Source organism: Sceloporus occidentalis, unplaced genomic scaffold, assembly GCF_023333645.1.
Source record: "Sceloporus occidentalis isolate IW3139 unplaced genomic scaffold, rSceOcc1.0.p SCAF_3, whole genome shotgun sequence".
NCBI lineage: Eukaryota > Metazoa > Chordata > Lepidosauria > Squamata > Phrynosomatidae > Sceloporus > Sceloporus occidentalis.
Genome location: NW_028316983.1, coordinates 113,332,055 through 113,338,742, shown reverse-complemented (window position 1 = coordinate 113,338,742; position 6,688 = coordinate 113,332,055).

The following is a 6,688-nucleotide window of genomic DNA, read 5'->3' as shown; positions in this document are numbered from 1 at the left end:
CGACAATTTTTTTTTCAAGTTGGGAATTATTCTGCGCAAAATTTGCACATGGGACTTTTTTTTAAACACAGAACACCTCAATTTCTTCACAGGAATCAGAATTTTCTGAACACAAAATAATATGTCTGTACATAGATATTATCTTTTGCACACAAAAATGCATTCTTCCTACAAAGAAAACCCTGTTTTCTCTGCAAGCACCCCACACACAAATTTTGCACAGAATCAGTCTTGTATTGTAAATAATCTTGGAGTACTGCACAGTTTCGTAGTCTTTCTCATATCGGGAAGAAAATTTCTAAAATTACTCCTTCCTTCCTTTCTTCCTGAACAATATCAGTGAATATCATCCCTAGTTGTAATATAGAGTATTTTTCTACTAGCTTTACAAAGGGTCTGCAGGTGGAGATGACAACATTTATAACTAGAGTCTTGATAACAGATCACAATGGCTGCCTGTATTTATGGATCCTTCTTATTGGCCTGGCTATAGGAATGAAAACTTTACCACTACGACACTGGTGTGGGAGCTTCTATGAACATTGGGCGTGATACGAAGTGTTCCCACTTCTGCTCGGACCTCACTAGAGGCCCACTGCGTTGTGTGGCATTTTCCCCACCTCACCATCCTCTACACATTGCAAGGGAATGGGGCAGGCAGTCAAACTCTCATTTTGACCTAGTTTTTGTGGAGCATCAGCAGTAACTTTCACCCTGCCCAGCCTTGTTTTCATCCCCCAAAATACGTAAGCACATCCTCCCCTCTCTCTTCAAACCTACAAGGTATCAATATAAGTATCAATATTTACTACTCAGGGAGTTCAAGGAATATTTATTTCCTCCCTTTATCCTCACAACAATCTTGTGAGGCAGGTTAAAAGAAAGACCACCTAGTCAGGAGAAACTAGAACCTGGTTCCAAGTTCCAGTCCCAAACTTTAACACCAGACTGGACCAAACATTAAGTATACCTGGTACCCTAAAATAAATCACCAGAGTTCTTTGAAATACAAAGGATCAAGTTTACACTGGAAACAGAAACACCCAATTAATCAAAGCAAGAAAATGATATCTATATAAATGGAGGATTGACGTTCAGGGCAATGTATTTTGAATGATGTGCTGCCTTTTTTAAAAAACACCGCATGCAGTAATATTTTCCCAAACCTTTCAGCGGTGATTCACAATGACACTTATATGAAACTTCTGTGGGGCAAAGAAAAGAGGAAGTGGAAAATGGTAAAAAATAAAATCTATGTGATTTTTGGGCCACTGCAGGATGGAATATTTTGCCACCAGAAATGTCTAGTTTTTTTTTTTTTTTACAACACACATAAGGGGCTACAGTAATGCCTTTTCAAGATGGACTTTTAGGAAGCTATTCTGCTGTAGGCTCAACAGTTCTAAGGCAATGTAGCCTTCACACTATATAAAAGTTGTGATGTTTTGCCTGCCAAAGTACTGTGAGGCCTTTGGCTTTTCTGAGTTTACAGTTCAAGCAATCACTGTTGTTCCAAGCTTCAGGAAGGAGTGATTCAAAGCCCAGAACCGCAGAATTGAAAAGCTCCCCCAAGAGTCCAATAGTTCAGCTTCCATGTATTGAGGCAAAAGTCATTACACCTAAACCATCCAAACAGATGTTTATCAGGTCTCCGAAAATCCAAATGCAGAAATTTCCTTAATTTTCCTACATGACTCTCCACCCCATCCTGATTTCTTTGCCTTTCTTTGATTAAATGTGTTAAACGTTTTATATAAATGTGCACAATACAGCCCAACATTCTGTTCAAACAGTACACAACAGTCACTCATGGAAAGCCAACCAGTTGCTCATGGGAAGCTCACCAGAATGATATGAGTTCAATTGCATCCGTAGGTGCATATTCTCAACAACTAACATGCAGAGGCATAATGTTTTTTAATACATAAAGTTTTTTAATAATGGCATTATGTTTCTTTACCTCATGCACCAGAATATCTTGGGTTGGCTCTGCATAACCCTTTCACTGGCTGGACCCAAGAGGGGCAGGAGGCCAGAGATAGGCATATTGTAAGAGAGGAGCATGGTATAGTCAGAGAATGGGAATCTTATTGGTCTCATACACATGTGCAAGTACCCGTGTGTAGCTGCAAAAGACTGTACTTTTTTGGCCACTATGTGAAGGATGTGTTTGGTTATGTTTACATAAGTGGAATTCCACAAATATAATCATTCTATATGAGCCTAAATCTTATTGTTAGTTCCAACTAGAGTGCAGCCGTTGAATCAGTTGGATTTATCTATGTGTTGACTCACCAGTCAACAAATGATTCATCGGGTCTACTCTAGCTGGGACTCACAAACAGGTTTCCATTCTTGGATCCATTTTGTACATTCTTTTTGCACAGCTTCTGGCTTTCAAGTCCTGTCTCTTAAAGGGACAATACACCACAACAGCCAGAGAATATTCTTACCTCTACAACATCTGGAAAAGGTGTTAAATAACTATTGGTCAACAAGTGATAGCAGCACCTTCCATAAACAACACAGGTTAATAATAATAATAATAATAATTATTATTATTATTATCATTATTTGTATACCGCCCTATGGCAACCCAATCTGGGTGGTTGACAACAGTAAAATATAAAATATAACAATTAAAAACACTTTATCCCTCCCCCCCTTAAGACAATATTAAACAGTATAACATATTAAAAACACAATATGAAAGCATAAAAACAACAATTAAAAACTAAAAACCCTGATGTTAAGTATTTGGTGCCAGGAGCAGCCTTATTATTAGATATTATTAAGCTTTAATTTTATAGCGCTGTAAATTTACAGGTAGAGTGAAGTGGCTACCTCAAACATCAGAACCTTGGTGTCTGAAGACATAGTTAGTGATTATTTTACTTGTTGGGATCAAATTGGGTGGTTCCGCTGATGGATCTGCTATAGCTAGTGACTGGGAGGGAACAATCCTCTTCCTCTGGCAGCCCTCACATACCCACAAAACCTACTTTTGAGGGATAGAGAGCTTTTGGGAGAAAGGAAGACAGTGCTATCTCACAAACAGCTGAGTGCTAGCACAATGATGGACATAGGCCAGTGTTTGCTTATGTCTTTCTGCCAGGCAAGAGTCCCCCCCCCTTTTCCTGGCTGAGATACCAATAAAACTTGACCTATCTTAGGTACTATGGGCCATGACTTGTGGGGTTGGTGTATCACTTATGATTTGTAAATTATGACAAAGTTGTTAGGAGTGTTGTGGAAATGGCTGTCAGGGTCATTACATCAGAGTTTGTATTTCAAAGCATCTTTGCTCGCTTGTTTTAGATAGTACTGCCATACATAGGTTCAGGTGGTGGGAGCAGTGCCATGACAGCTTCTGGTGCAGTGCAAAGGTCAGTTTATCCATTCCACCTTTTTCTCTCTCCACTTCAGAAAGAGCAACATGATAATGATACTACCAAATAAAGCTCTTTATTTTATTTTTTTAAAAACGAACACAATGATCAGTATCAGTGCTGACAGAGAAGGGATCATTGAGAAGGTGTGAGGGAAAGCTCAGTGTTTATGAGAAGGAAATTGCTTGAATATCTGTGGTTACAAGTATGTGGGTTACGTGCAGAGATTGCATGACCACAACAGAGGCTTTGTGAGAAAGGAGAACTGGTGGCTACATCCTGCTGTGTAGTTCATGTAATCTGAAGGAAAGTTAGCATCAGGATAGTGAACTTGTGTCAAGAAACATTTATTTTATTCCTCGAAGTAATCTTCAGCTTCGTTTTGATTTTGGTTTTTCTATTCTGCTTTGGTTTAGATACTTTGGACCACTGGACTTGAATGATATAAGATAGCTGAGGTCAGGATTTTGATCCATTTTGTGGTCCTGATCAAGCAAAGAAGCTTTAGACATAACCAGGCCTGGATATTTTAATTTCCTAGCATAGAGAGCAAAGCTGTCTCTCACCATTGAAGTAAGTGTACTAGAAATACTGGAGTCTTATCCTGGGTTGGCCAAGGATGTTTTGACCCAGGGTAAATAAGAAAATGGTGACCTCCAGCCCCCCCCCCCCCCCAATTTATGTACAGAAGAAAATTGGCTTGGCTGTTGAATTTGACTTCAACACTAGTGATGGGACAATGTTCTTTGCTGTACGTGAGAGTAGCAGACACCTTCAGAAGATGCATGAGAGAAAGAAAAAGTGAACAAAGCTCTCTCCCCTTAACAGAGGAAAATAATCAGAGGACACCAGAGAAATGGCCACCAGGCTACCACTGCTACCTTCCAACCTCTGCCGCCTGAAGTAGTTGTCCCATTTTGCCAAAGGGTACTGCCAATTCTGATTTTACTCTAGGTTCATAGAATCATAGCATTGAAATGGACTATAAAGGACTCCAGCTGCTGTCATATAGGAATACACAACTAAAACATTCAGGAAAGAGAGCCATTCGATCTATGTTTAAAGTCAGCTGGAGAAGGAAAGTCTATTTCACTGTGATCTAATTGTGTATTAATAAATTTCTACTTGTTTATTCTGTTATACAACTGTGTCTGGCTGTTACTGTCAAGTTTTGATGGAAGGTTTGGTTACACTTACCACATGAAAACCATAGAACGATATAGCCACTGGTCTCTATAGGGACCACCCTGAGACCCAAGTACACATTACAGGGAGAGATCTTGAGGGGCAAGGGGGTAAGGTGAGTGACAGGAGGCCAAGGGTTTAGAATTGCATGGGCAGCCTGAAGAGGGGATCCATCACAGGGGTCATCTGCAAATTTGTGTGTGGTCTTTATTTCAACATCTAGGGCGGTTGCGAAAAAAAGGAGCGCTGAGAAGTGGCTCCTTTTTGCACCACCATAAACAGCTGGTGGCAGCGTGAGCATGCTGCTGCAGCACGGCTTCATCTGGAAGCCACACAGCAGTGACATTATAGTTGTGCGCGCTGTCTGGACAGTGCCACACAGCTATGGCATCATGGCGATGAGCTAGGGCTGTGGGGCGTGTGCACGTGCCACCCTGAGGCAGCCCTAGCACATCGCCATGATGTCGCAAAGGGCCCGTCTGTACAGGGCCAAAGTCATTAAAAAGATGTTGCACAACACAGGACCTAGGATGGAACCTTTGGTACTCCAGTAGTCACGTCTTTCCAGGATGAAGTGGACTCATTGGTGAACATGCTTTGGGTTTGATCAATCAACCAGTTAAAAATTCATCATTATTTATCCCACATGTTATCAGCTTGTCTGCAAGAATATAATATATCTTGTCAGTAGCCTTACTGCAATCAAGATATACTACATTCACAGCATTCCCCTGATCTACCAAGCTTATAACTCTATTAAAAAGAGATAATAAGATTAGTCAGGTAATATTATTCTGGTTCTTAATCATATCATTCCATTACACAGATAGACTAACTAATGACATTTCTAGACCATTTCCTGATACTGAGATAAACCTTACAGGTTGGTGGTTGCATGTGTTCCCCCTCTGGAAGACAGGGTCAACATTTGCCTTCTTCCTGCTTGCTAGAACATCTCCAGTTCTCCAAGAATTCTCAAAGAGTACTGACAGTGGTTCTGAGATTACAATTCTATTCTGTTTTGTTACAATGGAGCAATGGATCACTGAACTGGATTTTTAACAATTTTTTGGGTGGATGCTTCAGTGAATAAGACTTTTGGAACTCAACCAATGTTCAAAAAGAATGGTTAATATTTGTGTGAGCTGCTAAAGATAACATCTTTCCAATGTGTGGATCAAAATCCAGAATCCAAACTCATCAGTACCTTACTTTATTTTTATTTTATTTTATTTTGAGATGTAAAACAAAGCCTTGAGGGGACTGCATTCCAAAGATTTATGAACATTTTGACAAACCTGAACTTTTCTAACTGGAAAGATTTGCAGTGGAGGCTTGTTTTCTATGGTTTGGGGTTTTACTGCCTACATTTTGCATGGCTCTGGTTAAATACTTGCTTCTCATGATGTCATTGGTAGAAGGAGAAGAACATAGAATATAAACATCTGTTTTTTATAAACCAATACCAGGCTTTATAACTTGATCAGAATGAAAGAAGACTTCTACATGATTAATTTTCCAGTCACAAAATGATGAGGTTTGGAATGTTGGAGTTAATTACTTGTTTTCAGCCATGTAAAGCAAAGAATTGAAAATCAATATTACACGAGCTCAATTTTTAAGCAAAAATTCTCATGACATTATCCAAGTGAAGTAATGCTGCAGCCTTCCTGCCACATCCATAACTTGAAGAGGATACATCAGGGCTTCTGGATTCAGCTTTGAAACATAAACAAATGCTGCTATAAAAATGAACACGTCCTAAAAGGAGCCATGGACCCGTATGACCTATCTGTCATAGGACTCCATAGCTTGCTTTAACAAATATTAAGGGAGGCCTTCAGGTCAGTGGTGGCAAACCTGCTACATGTCAAGCCCACAATATACACTAGTGCTTTTATATGAAACAAGAAATTGCCTCCTTGCCAGGGGCTAAAGGCAAAGGGAGGCAACATATCCTGCAACATTTAACGGATGAAACCGAGGGACATGTGCGACTAAGCATTACCAGAGTATGGTCAAGATGGTAAAAGATATTAATGATGAAGAGCAGTGGCATCATTAGGGGCATGCGGGGGGTGCATTCACACCAGGTGACACCCCAGAAGAGGGGT